The 13575-nt window shown below is 36.1% G+C and overlaps 1 protein-coding gene and 1 long non-coding RNA gene across 12 annotated transcripts in view; one reads left to right on the forward strand and one right to left on the reverse strand.

Moving 5' to 3' along the window:
• ZNF385B (zinc finger protein 385B) overlaps positions 1-13575 on the forward strand; it is a 401094-nt gene that overhangs the window by 206329 nt on the left and 181190 nt on the right. The window lies entirely within an intron of this gene.
• The window catches only part of LOC132671325 (uncharacterized), a 70626-nt gene that overhangs the window by 2856 nt on the left and 54195 nt on the right, over positions 1-13575 (reverse strand). For 2 of the 5 annotated variants that reach the window (XR_009607045.3, XR_009607048.3), the window contains 2 exons: positions 6600-6688; positions 1150-4846 (listed from right to left, as the gene is read on the reverse strand). This is a non-coding gene — a long non-coding RNA (uncharacterized LOC132671325). Of the gene's footprint in view, positions 1-1149; positions 4847-6599; positions 6689-7367; positions 7422-13575 lie in introns of all 5 variants that reach the window. The other 3 variants (XR_009607047.3, XR_014138051.1, XR_009607046.2) reach the window with 3 other exon arrangements.

Genomic DNA, 13575 nt, shown 5'->3' on the forward strand with positions numbered 1-13575 from the left:
TTTTGTATTTTTTGGATAAATACCCAGTCGTGCAATTACTAAATCATGGGGTAGTTCTATTTTTAACTTTTTGAGGAAACTTCACACTGTTTTCCACAGTGGCTGCACCAGTTTGCATTACCACCAACAATACAAGAGAGTTCCTTTTTCTCTGCATGTCTCACCAACATGTGTTATTCTTGTATTTTTTATTTTAGAAGGGCCATTCTTTTATATGGGGGCTCCCTTCATATTATAAGGTTCAATGCTATTGATGGGGAATGAGTGATGGAAATAATTTACTATAGTTAACCTGGCTTCTGGAAAGTGCACCTAGGCTTGTGTGAGTAGCCACCATTTTATTTAACATTTACCAAGGTCCTGATACATATGCATATTTTTTAAAAGCTTCAAAGTCAGAAAATCCTTACCAATACACATCTTGAAGGTATTTATTTTTTTTAATCCTTCAATTTAAATTATCTAAACAGTAGCTTCTTATATGTAAAATCTGAAAAGATGTTACACACCATATCCATTACTTCTCCATTTACCCAAGATTTCTCCATCTGACTGGAAAGTAAAAGTTTACAGACTTGAGCCTTTTCTGTCATTTCACTGAGATAATTTCACTATGGCTGAGGTGGCAAAGCATGAGCTTCAGATGACAGGAGTTTGAATTCCTCTACTCTGCCTCTACTTCTGAAAGGTTTCAGGAAAATTGCCCATCCTTTCTAAACTCATTTCCTCTATACAAGTGGATACAACTGTTCATCTCATAGGATTGCTATAAGGAGTGAGTAGGTGATATTTATAAATGTAAACTGTGGTGCTTGAGCCTTTAAATTGGTGACCAGTAAATGGTAGACAATTACTGTTGTTGTCTTATGAAATTATCAACTCTTGATTTCTATTAGAATTTACCCTTCTCTCTAGGATTGCTGCAACTATATGGGTTTTATGAAGTTATTCACTCCAGTGTTCCAATAAGATGACTGAATTATTTTCCTGTGTGAATTTTGAGTCAACTAGAGCTAACTCTAAATTATAGTCATGAGCTATAATTACTTCAATGGTTAAGACCATTTTGGCCTCTGGGAGTGAAAAGTAGTATTTTATAGTGCATGTGAAAGAAGTATTTGTGAATTCAACTCTGTCTTCTATTCATACCTGGGTTAAAATGAGCCACGGTGTCGAGCTGTTTCTTTGGAACATTACATAAACTTACTTGTTCTTGGCCACATAGCAATTGGGAATATACAAACAGACCTGAAAGGAACCAAACAGCAAATCTTCACAGGCAGGAAACCCAATATTTACACATTAATCAATAGGGTGATGGTCACTAAGGTGGCTTATGACTAAGATTTCTTGTTCATCATGAATGGGAGCTGGCATTTTCAAGTACTTACTTCATGTTAATGTGTTCAACGGGACTAGACTGAAGCACAATTGTGCCACAGGCATTCCGACCCAGAGCCTCTCTGTTCTCCTTCCTCTGCTCCAGTAGGGAGTGCTCTCACATTCTTCTCATTTTCCCCCATCAAACTGGTTTTTCCATCTTCTATTCACACTAAAATGGACATGGGTTTTGGTGCTTCACCAATATTTTCTATGTATTCATATTTTAACATACAGAAAAACTTTAAGCTAAAAGTCTAAGATCCTAACTCCATGCAATTTGAAGTAATAGCCAGTGGGTTGGAAGGTTTTGGAGCAACAAAGAAAAGCAGATACATCTTTTAGATTATACATCCTCATTACCCTCCAAGGGGCAAAAATGCATTCTAGGGAAAAAAAAATCTTAACTCTTCTTATGTATAAAGCACAGATCTACATATAGTCTGTATGCACAGATATACATATAGTATGTGGTATATCTGTGGTATTAAATTTTTGTGGGTAGGGTGATTAAGAAAAAAAGTGTCAAGAAGACCCCTTGGGGGGGTGGGGGAAGATGATGAAAAAAGTTGAGAAATGCTGCTGTAGATGAGAATTTTAAAGGACTCTGTTAAGCCTGTTGAGTATGAATTCTACTGAATTTGTGCTAAATATTTTCAGTATGAAGTAACATACTTCCAACTTAATACTTACATTGAAAAACAGTATTTATGTTCTAATAAGTCAAATATGCTCACTTGTTGTACCTTTTACTCTTTAATTATAAGAGTAAATAAAGGAGAAAGACTTAAGAACGAGAGGTACTTAAATTTGAATTCCACCTCCTCTCTTATTTGTTTTGTGACCCTTGGCAGATCACTTACCCTCTTTAGGCCTCATTCTTTTTGTCTTTAGTTTACCTGGGGATCATTGTGTCCACATTTCTATAACGTCAACATTGTGTATCACAAGTATTAATCAAAATAAGGTACATAAAACCTTCTACACCTGGCCTAGTACATTATAAGTGGATGCCAATTACCAGCTATGATTCTTTGTGTTGTACCTTTCTGTCAGTTACTTTCTTAAATTTATCATAGAAAAAAAAGATTTAAATTTGGGAGATAAAAGTATTGTTACCCATAAAATACAGAAGTTTCTCTAGGAAACATGTTAATATTGTCCATAAAGAGAAAGATAAATTTCAGGTTTCCTTTAAGCCAATAACCATACTTATTGACATAAATCAAAACCAGATGAAATCTACGGGGCATCTGGCTGGCTCAGTCAGAAGAGCATGCAACTTTTGATCTCCGGGTGAGCCCCACATTGGGTGTAGAGATTACCAAAAATGAATAAACTTAAGTTAAAAAGACAGATAAAATCTAAATTAAACTCTTTTTGGTCAGAGGCAGTCCTCTGCTAAATTAAACTTTTAACATATCTAGTTGCTAATGTAGCCTGTTAATGTAGAATGATTCATTTTTCTGGCAGTTTTGTTGAAATATGTTTTATTTAAATTCTATTCAGCTGTGAAGTCATTATCTTATTTCCCCTAGTACCATGAGAACTCAGTATCCTTTGGAATTGATGTCTGTTTATGACATCACTTTTGCCAGTAATGTCATCATTTCCTGTCTCTGTATAGATAATATTTGCTTTTAGGTATTCACCAACATGTATGGATTTGTAGGCTAGAAAAGTTAACTGAAAGGAAGTAGTGTGAATCAGCTGGTATTTCAAATTTGAAAATTCAAGTGAAGTGGAGTGAAATTCGCTATCGATACAAATCTTGAGGATTCATGTGAAATTGGGTGAATTTTAGTATCAATACAACTTTGGGGAAGATTATATTTGGTTTTTGTTTTTTAAAGAAGTGCCCGTAATTCTGTCTCTCCCCACCCCTTCACAAGTGGTTGCTCTGCTTTTGTGATAAATATTAAAACTCTAAACTACTGAATATTCCCTGGTTATTGATTTTTTTTAACTTTGTAAGATTAAATACTCTACAGATGAAAATCCAATGGAGAAGGAAGAGTGCTTTCATTGTAAGGATTGTGATGTGGCAAAACAGAATAAATGAGCAACTCTGAAATGCATGACATCCCTCCTTGCCTTTTCAGCTTATCTTCTTTTTAGGTACTTTATCTTATCAACATTGCTTCCCTTTTTCTGTGATAGAAGTCCTTTAATAACAAATAACCATGGAGTAGTGTTCTCCATCCCAGAGTTTGGCTTTGAGAGCAGAAAATAGGAGTTTGAGGAGCAGAATTAAGAGAATGCTATGGATAGACAACATGCTTATCCAGCAGAAATGGCCCACAAGTAGTAGAATTCAGAAAGCAACAAGGATCCAATTATTTAATACTCTTCCTAGCTCTCCAGGGAGCTGAGAGAGCAGAATTTCACAAGGTAGACAGATGTCACATTTCAAAAGCATATTAGAAATCAAAGAACCTTATTTGAAATAAAGTATATTGGCTCAGATTCTGTCTCTATATGCTTCAAAAATCATACTCCAAAAGGATTTGGGGGAGAATTTTTGACTTCATAAAGTCATTGGGCTGCAAAGTTGGATTAAGAATAAGAATACATATCTACTAAATGACACCCTGGAAGTTCTGGTGTATACTAGATATTCTCTCACCCATACAGAATCATCTCATGTCTACTTGCTGCCATTTCACTGGAAGAATCTGAAAGTTTTCAAGATATTAGGAGACAAATGTTTCAGCAGAAATGTTGAGATTTGTAAGATAGCCCCTTTCAGGACTGACCAGTGAAACCTTTTCCCCAAATCTGGAAATCTAAAAGTGTCACCCCCTAGAGGTTAGAATAACCTTCACAGACTTGGAACTACAGCATGATGAGAAATTAATATGGTACTTTTCATCATCCCTATTTCACTTAAGACGGACAAAGTGACCTAACCAAAACACGTCATCTAGGAAAATTGGAATTAGAACCCAGTTCACTACTTCTTTCTATTCATTCACTGTGCTTCTTTCTCTTTCAGGTAGGTAGACAAGAGACCTGGCCCAGGTGACAGGCCACTATATATGTGGCACACTTGTATATATGTGTGCTGGAAGGTCATGCAATGCCCCCTACTCCATCCCTTAATTCTGTATGCATCTCTCAGTCACCAAATACAAGATCTTCCTCTGTAGTATACTTGAAAATTCGTGGAGCCAGACCAATGACTTTTTTCTGTTAAAATTGTTTTTGCCTCCTCTCACCCATGTGCATTTCTCTGTTTCTTTCTACAGAAATATTTCAAAATAATTCAGAGAAGCATCGCCAATCATTTTTCATCCCTTTAGAAAGATTAAAGTGTCCTTGATTGATGTGGGCCAGTCACTAGCCAGTCTGTACTTGTTCACCAGCCTGGGTATTACTGAAACAAGAGCATGTTGCTGCTGCTGGTCACATATTATCCTTGGCTTTTCCTTCTTTACCACTTTCTTGAGGCTTGTAGGTCACTTTCCTGTGGATGGAAGAAATAGAGATGGATTGGTTTGATAATTGACCTGTGCCTGATATATTGGTTTTAAGTCTCATACAAAGTAAGAAGGACCTGACTATTCTATGGTGGGTCAAACAGTTTGATTGAAAGCATGATCAGCTGGGTTTTTCAAAGAGAGTATAATGAGGGATGTTTGCAGTGGTATGGTAAGTTTGAAGGGAGTCACCGATAGATGTCATCGTTCCTACTGACCCACCACAAACTCTCTCATTCCTGAAGGAGAAAGGAGAGGGAGTTAATGGAGGTGTCTAAATTTGGTGAGAGCTGAAATTGGAGGCTGTAAAGGATAGTATTCAACAAAAGCTGTTATCATAGGCAAGATGTCACTGCCAAATGCAGACAAGGAGGAAGACTGAAAGGAATATTCCAACTTCTACCTTCTTCCCATACAGAATGGGCAAAGAATCTGGGATGAGCAAGGATCTGGGAGCAAACAGAGAACAACCAGCACGCATGGTCTCCTGAACTTATTTCAAAACATCTTTCCCATCCAGGATTTAATTTGAACAATAACTGATGGAAGTGTTTCTTTAATGCATCATATTCCTCTGTGTTTTTTTTTTAATGTTCTAGACATTTTAAAATTTTAACTCAGAATCCTTAATGCAAATGTTAATTGTTGAACTATGTCGTGGTAATCCACAGAGTCTAGTGAGGGGTTGGGATCTGTTTGCTTCTAAAAGAAATGGTTCCAACTTGGGGTGCCTGGGTGTCTCCATCAGTTAAGTGTCTGCCTCTTGATTTCAGCTCAGGTCATGACATGATCTCACTGTTCATGAGTTTGAGCCCTGTGTTGGGCTCTACATTGATAACACGGAGCCTGCTTGGGATTCTCTGCCTCTCTCTCTCTCTCTCTCTTTCTCTCTCTCTCTCTCTCTCAAAAATTAGTAAATAAAAATTTACTTAAAAAAAAAAAAGAATGGTTCCAACTTGCCGTACTTCTGCATTTTTGACCATGCGTTTTTATGGTCTGCTGGTATTCTGTGACATTGACTGGCAGGTGTCGCAGCTGTACATGTCTGTAGCAACTCTAGCACCTAGTTCTGAATTCAACTATTTTCATTTCTCTGTTCATTTAGAAAAGGCATAACCATCACTGTAGTCATTTGCCCAACACATTTTTATTGATCATCTATTCTGCGCAGTAAAGGCCCTGAGAAAATTGAGGTAAGCAAAGAGAAAATCCTCCTGCCCTTAAGGAGTTTATGTCTTAAGTTTTTTCTAAGCTAGACTTTGAGACCTCAAGGACTCTCTTAAGGATCTTTAATCTTCTGATGCTTTTCTGAGAGGTGGGGGTGGGAGTGGGCAAAGGCACATTTTCCGGACCTTAGCTGAATTCTGAACTGTCAAGATTACTAAATAAATATATGAGGTATTTATGTTACTCTATTTAGTATCATTGTTGTCAGTCACTCAAAAAATTGTTTCTGAGTATTTATTATATGCTTGTATGTGTAGCGATTGAGAAATTAATAAAATATGTTAGTGTTCTGGGTACTGTTCATCTAGTTGGGAAGCAGATGTGCAAATTACAAAGGCTGAGTGTCAAGGTCTATGAGTCCAGCAAATGATTCCATTGTTAGGATGAGACTGACTATGAGAGTTACAGTAATAACCATAGCGCCCAATTTCCTGGCTGCTCAGGCAAGCAGTTTAAAGCCTCACTGTTAGTAATGTGTTGCTTTTATTTAATAGAAGTTCCATAAGTACTTACTTGTAAAAGTAGTGTTTCCCAGAATCCTACTGGCAGACTATTCAACTCTTTGAAACACACATGAAACAGTTCCAAGCTCAATGTTAACACTGGGAATAAACCACATGATTCTCAATTAGGGGATTCAGTAGGAATTATGGTTTTAAAGATCATTGAACATGTACCTTATACTAGTAGTATAGACCTGGACTCTGGAAAAATGCTCACTGAAACTATGAAAACTGAAACCACATAATCATGAAAAAGTTGTCCTAATAGTGGTAGGCATTATTTATGTATCTGAGCAGTTGCAACTACGGACTCTACTACTACCTATAAAGTCATAGTCGTTGTTATATATCCAAAGCTATGAGAAATGCTTGGTCTAAGCCAGAGTTGGGTAATCACCTGATATGCTGAAAGGAAGCTCAACAATCCTAGTTTTTGTCTAACTAAGACTAAAACTTTTCTCTGATAGTACGTTTTTGGCATGCCCAATGAAGCTCTGTCTTTCTAAACAATAGGAAGAAACACTCCTATGGAATGTATTTTTTATTTCTTCCTGACTCTTTTTTTCCTTATTTTTTTCTTTTTTTTTTAAGTTTCATTAATTTATTTTATGAGAGAGAGAGAAAAAAAAAGCATGAGTTGGGAAGAGGCAGAGAGAGAGAGAGAGAGAGAGAGAGAGAGAATCCCAAGCAGACTCCACACTGTCAGTGCAGAGCCTGATGTGGGGCTTGAACCCACGAACCATGAGATCATGACCTGAGCTGAAGTTGGACACTTAACTGACTGAGCCACCCAGGTGCTCCTCCCTTATTTTTTTTCTACAAAGAGGTGTCCCTGATAAAGAAAAGGGAAACTAATATTAGCCACTTTCCCTGAGGACAATAATCTTATTTAAGCTTTCCACAATATCCAGTGATTGGATTCACACCTTAGCTGCTACTTTAACACCAATCCATACACGTGTTATGATGCTATAGGTTTACCACCAAGAACCTAGGAAGCCTTTACAGAGCAACATTGACATCCTTTACCAAGTTATACATCATATTTGGAGTTCTCACAAAAAACTTAGTCTCAGAGACTGTCTTATTGGAATTTTGCTCATTCATTCATTATAGTAAAAGAGATTGAGTGGCTTATGTACTGTATAATATAGTATGTCCATGAGGCTGGAAAAATATAAACTTATTTTTATACTGTGTGTTAGCTGTATTTTATAATATTTTGTTTGGTGTACTTTTCTTCAGCCTCCAGACACATTTTAGGTGAAGTACTTCTTTTTTTTTTTTTTTTTTTTAATTTTTTTTAACGTTTATTTATTTTTGAGACAGAGAGAGACAGAGCATGAACGGGGGAGGGTCAGAGAGAGGGAGACACAGAATCTGAAACAGGCTCCAGGCTCTGAGCTGTCAGCACAGAGCCCGACGCAGGGCTCGAACCCACGGACCGCAAGATCATGACCTGAGCCGAAGTCGGCCGCTTAACCAACTGAGCCACCCAGGCACCCCTTAGGTGAAGTACTTCTAAATGCAAAGCAATATGTCCAATTATTAATCTAAAAAAGTACAACACATATCTTATTTTACCCATGTTTCTAGACTTTTTGGACACTGTTAGTATATATGTTTAGTAACTGTATTTTTTTCCAGATTAACCACTAAATACATTGCTTTACATTTAGAAATTTTTTTATCTGAAAACACATTCTGGAACATACTGTTTCAAAATATAATTTACATATTGTTTAAAAATAAGTTTATCCCTACAAATGCCAAATAATCATATTGTACACCTGAAACTAATATAATGTTACGTGTCAATTATATCTCAAAAAAAATAGCTTATCCTATGTTAGTTACCTAACTTTACAGACAACGTGTTTAATTTGACCCTTTTTTTAAAAGTCACTTTAAAAAAAAAAGTTTATTTATTTTCTGAGAGAGAGAGAGAATGAGAGAGAGGGAAAGAGAGAATGAGAGAGAGAGAAAGAGAGAGAGAGAGAATCCCAAGCAGGTTCCACACTGTCAGCCCAGAGCCTGACATGGGGCTTGAACTCATAAACCCTGAGATCATGACCTGAGCCAAAATTGAGTCAGACGCTTAACCAACTAAGCCACCTAGGCGCCCCTTAATTTGACCTTTTTGTCAGATTTTCTTCAAATGGTAAAAAAAAAAATCTTGGGAGAAAACATGCATCCTGAAGATATTAAAGTGAGAATTATTTAAGCAAGTCAATGTGTTTTTCCTATATTATGCAGTTAAATTAATGTATGTCTTTGTGTTTTCATCCTTGAGTAATGTCAGTGACAAAGGGGAATCAACAATTGGCATTATTTCCAAATGTTTGCCATTTTGATACTGATAACTATTATGCTGCTTTTTGCCTTAATCAATTTTTCCCTTGTATCAGGGTATGACTGTATCAATTGTCTAGTAGATTTAATGCTGCTTAGCTGTCTAATAAGACAGGGAAATGCTTAGCTATCAGTCAGCCAGGTCTTATGCTGTGACACATGGATTCAAAGAAAATTCATAATGTTAACGTAGATAACCACAAAAGACTTTTGTGTCTTGGTTTCTCACCTCCCTACCTTATTGATTTGCTTTTTTCTACTTCTGATAAAGACAATGAATTATCCATTGTGTATGGAATAAATGTGAGTTACTGATATAGCCAAATGACTGAAAAGGCAAAGTGCTGCTTTCAAAATGACAGTTCGTTATAGGATTCCTTTTTCAACAATAATCCCACAGCCTGTGCACCAAGCCCAAGCATGAAGGATATCATGTTACCCTTTCAGCACTTACCAATATATCTATTACTTGGGCTTTTATTTATCTTCAAGCATCCCTTATCTTGAATAACGTATGGCACCTTCTCTCACCAATGCTCATTTTTTGTGTTCATCCCTGAATATAGAAACCCTATTTATAAAGCAAAAGTTTTCCATAGACCAATGTTGTAAACATGGACATCACATGGGAATCACAATTTATTTCTTTCATACTTTAAACATCCTCCCTTCTTCAAAAACATATTACTTAACATACAGTCTTTCCAAGTGAAATCTCTCACTCTGCTTTTGTGGTCTTCTAGAATCTTCAGAGAAGAACTTTGTTACATTGAGTATAGACAACATATTACAGACATGACAAGACTCACAGGTCTTCTATGCCTCAAAAAGAAAACAATGATGAAATCATATAGCTGTGAAATGGTTATGTATATCAATTACTGGCTCATGGATTTATTCAATAATATGTAATTATTGCCTCCTTCATACCAGGCTCTGTGCTAAGCACTGGGTCTCCAGGGATGATGTTTCTTTTCTCCTAGCCTGGAAAAGTGGAGAGGAAGGATACTTGTATTGGGAGATGCAAATAGATATCATGATTGGAATTATGTTTTAAAATTTTACTTTTAACTGATTTTATTTTATTAAGCTTAACTTAAAAATGTTTAAACTAAAATATAACATGGGAAAACTTAAGAATATAGAAAGATATGTAATTAAAAGTAAAATTTTTCTTTCCTCTCCCCCAAGTCCTTAATCCTCTTTCCTCCAAACTTTGCTAACAGATTTTATGCTTTGTTGCAGAGTAAAACAAAATAAAAAACTAAAACAAAACACACATAGACACACAAACACACGTACATATATATGTTTGCAGGCACACAAATAGTAGCATATGGCATATTCTGTACTTTCATATTTTCACTTAGTATTTTATCTGGTGTATCTTGTTTATCTGGTGTACCTTTCCATAGAAGGACTAAAATTTTTGAGAAAATCAAATGTTAGGAAAGATGTAATATTATATCAAGAACATTTATTTTTCTGAGTGAGTTTCCTATTACCTAGGAATATCTTAGTATTTATTTTTTATAAACAAGTCAGTAAACTAGAATACAATCAATATAGTTGGGCAATTAACATAGATGAATTCCTACCTCTTCTCTTTGGACATCATTCAGGTTTTAACAGTTGTCTTAATAGTTAAGAGATCTATTTATAGTAAAGCAATCTGTTTCAAAATCTCTCATTTCATTTAGTTACTATGTCTGGTTAGTTTCCTGTAGTTGGAATAGTTTGCCAGTGGTTTCTCTCTCTCTGGTTTTTTTTTTTTTTTTTAATTTTCATGATCTTGACTCTTGAAAATTAATAGGCCAATTTGGATTTATTTCATGTTTCCTCCTGATTAACCTTAGGTTATAAATTGTGGACAGGAATTATATGAAATCGATGCTACATTCCTCTGATTGAATCCTGCAAGGTCTCAGGTGATTTTAATTTCTCTTATTAGTGATGATGTTCACTTTGATTCCTTCATAAAGTTGGTGTTTTCCCAGCTTTTCAACCATAGAGTTACTCTTTTATTTCCCCTTACAACTAGTAAGCATTTTGTAGGGAGTTACTTTGAAACCATAAAAATATCCCATTCCTCATTAGTTTCTCCACTAGTTTATTTCTATCTGCATAGGTCATAGTTTTCCATTTTATACATTTTATTTTTTTCAATTTTTAAAAAAGTTTTATTTATTTATTTTAAGAGAGAGAGAGAGCAAGAGCAGGGGAGGGGCAGAGAGAGGGAGAGAGAGAATCCCAAGCAGGTTCCATGCTGTCAGTACAGACCCTGATGCAGGGCTCAAACCCACAAACCGTGAGATCATGACCTGATCTGAACTTAAGAGTCAGACACCTAACAGACTGAGCTACACGTGCTCCTCCTATTTTGTTTATTGAGTTATAATGCTGTTAGCACTTGTTTTGGCTTTTTTATGTAGGTAGTCCTTAACTTATGAGATTTATGCACATACTCTGTAGACGTAAACATCCTGTTCTGTTTTCCCCCATCCCTGGGATCTTCTCAGCCACATACCTACTCTTTTTTGTCTTTGGTATAGCTGCTATTGAAGGAAACCTTACTTCAATACCACGGCCATAAAGCAGGAGATTATGGCTTTCGGATCACCTTTTGATGATTTGGAGCTTAGTGATCTGTAAGTCTTAAGACTTAGCTGTATGGTATGCAGGTCAGGAGCCAGGGGGCTCTAGACAGGTGTGAGCAGCTCCAGGCTAGAAGCTTCAGGTTGGACATGGCTTGGCTTGGCTTTAAGATTAAAGGGGCTTTAGGGACCTGTATAGAAATTTCTACAAAGAAGATATACAAAAGGACAACAGGTACATGAAAAGATGCTCAACATTACTAGTCATTAGGGAAATATAAGTTAAAACCATAATGATATGTCACTTCAAACTTTTTTAATTGGCCATCATCAAAAAGACAAGACAAATGCTAGCATGGATGAGAATAAAAGTGACCCCTTGTGCACTGTTGGTGGGACTGTAACTTGATACAACCACTGTGGAAAATAGTATGGAGGATCTTCAAAAGACTAAAAAGAATTACCATGTGATCCGAGAATTTCACTTTTGGGAATATATCCGAAGAAAACAAAACATACTCAAAGAGATATCTGCACCCCATCCTCATGTTTATAGAACATCATTTACAAAGAGCCAAGACATAAAACAACTGAAGAGGTCAAAAGTACAAACTTCCACTTATAAGATATATAAAAACTAGGGATATAATGTACATCATGACAACTAGAGCTAACACTGCTGTGTGATATAAGGGAAAGCTGTTAAGAGAGTATCCTATGAGTTCTCATCATAAGAAGAAATTTTTTTTCCTTTTTTCTTTTTATTGTATCTCTATAAGAAGATAGATGTTAGCTGAACCTACTGTGGTAATCATTTCACAATATATGTAAATCAAACTGTCTTGCTGTATGCCTTAAATTTATACAGTGATGTATGTCAACTATTTTTCCATGAAACTGGGGAAAAATAATGTAACAGCATCCACATATGGAAATCTACTTGACAGTTCTTTAAAATAAATGCATTTTATTGAGAAAAATATATATATATAAAGTTATCTGGGAAGAAACCAATAAATATAGATTCTAAGAATTGAGGAAACAAAGATGTCTTCACACATGTAGATGGTAAAAAAGAAAGGAAAAGAAAAAAGGAAAGAAAGAAAGGCATCTTGGGGTTCAGGGAACTTGAGCATTCTAGGCTATTATAGGGACAACTTCAGCCACATTAGGGTTTCCTAGGCTTGTTTGTGCTAACTAGGAAACCTGATCAGTTTTCTCTGGGGAATGTTCCAGACTATAGCAGAAACTCACAGCTGTTAGCATTCTATTCACATATAGATAAAATGTAATAAGGGAAATTTGAATTTCTGGAAGCTAGGACAAGTTTATATCAGCCTTACCTGGAGGGCAAGCAGTCTTCTTCTGTCTAAAAGTCAAAGCCATTGGGGCACCTGGGTGGCTCAGTCAGTTAAGTGTCTGACTTCAGCTCAGGTCATGATCTCACGGCTAATGGGTTCAAGCCCTGCAAGGGGCTCTGTGCTGACAGCTCAGAGCCTGGAACCTGCTTTGGATTCTGTGTCTCCTTCTCTCTGCCCCTCCCTCACTCATGCTCTGTTTCTCTCTCTCTGTCTCTCTCTCAGAAATGAATAAACATTTAAAAAAAAAGTCAAAGCTGTGACATCTGACACTAACAACTAAAAAAAAATGTGTGAAATTTTAGTTGCTAAAGGTTTTCTGCTTCTAGATTACAGCTTTGCTTTTATCTATAATTATATTAAAATGGTATATTCATTGAAATCTTCTTCTCAAAGGAAGATATTCCTGGCCATTCTAAAAAAAATTCAATAAAAAATATTTTAAAACCATAATATTAATGAACTCAATGCCACTCACCTACTAACCTTATGGTAATCTGTTTATCTGTGACATTTAAACTAGGAATATATTTTGTTAATGTATTTCCTTCACAAATTGGAGATTGTGATGTTGTCTTGGCACAGTAGCCTGTATTTCATTACACTTTTACTACAGTGCCAAGGCCAAAGGTCTTCGGTGTCACAGGGAGCAAGTCAGGTTTATATTGGGGTCCTCAGCTGA

This window comes from Panthera onca, chromosome C1 (genome assembly GCF_046562875.1).
Source record: "Panthera onca isolate mPanOnc1 chromosome C1, mPanOnc1 haplotype 2, whole genome shotgun sequence".
NCBI lineage: Eukaryota > Metazoa > Chordata > Mammalia > Carnivora > Felidae > Panthera > Panthera onca.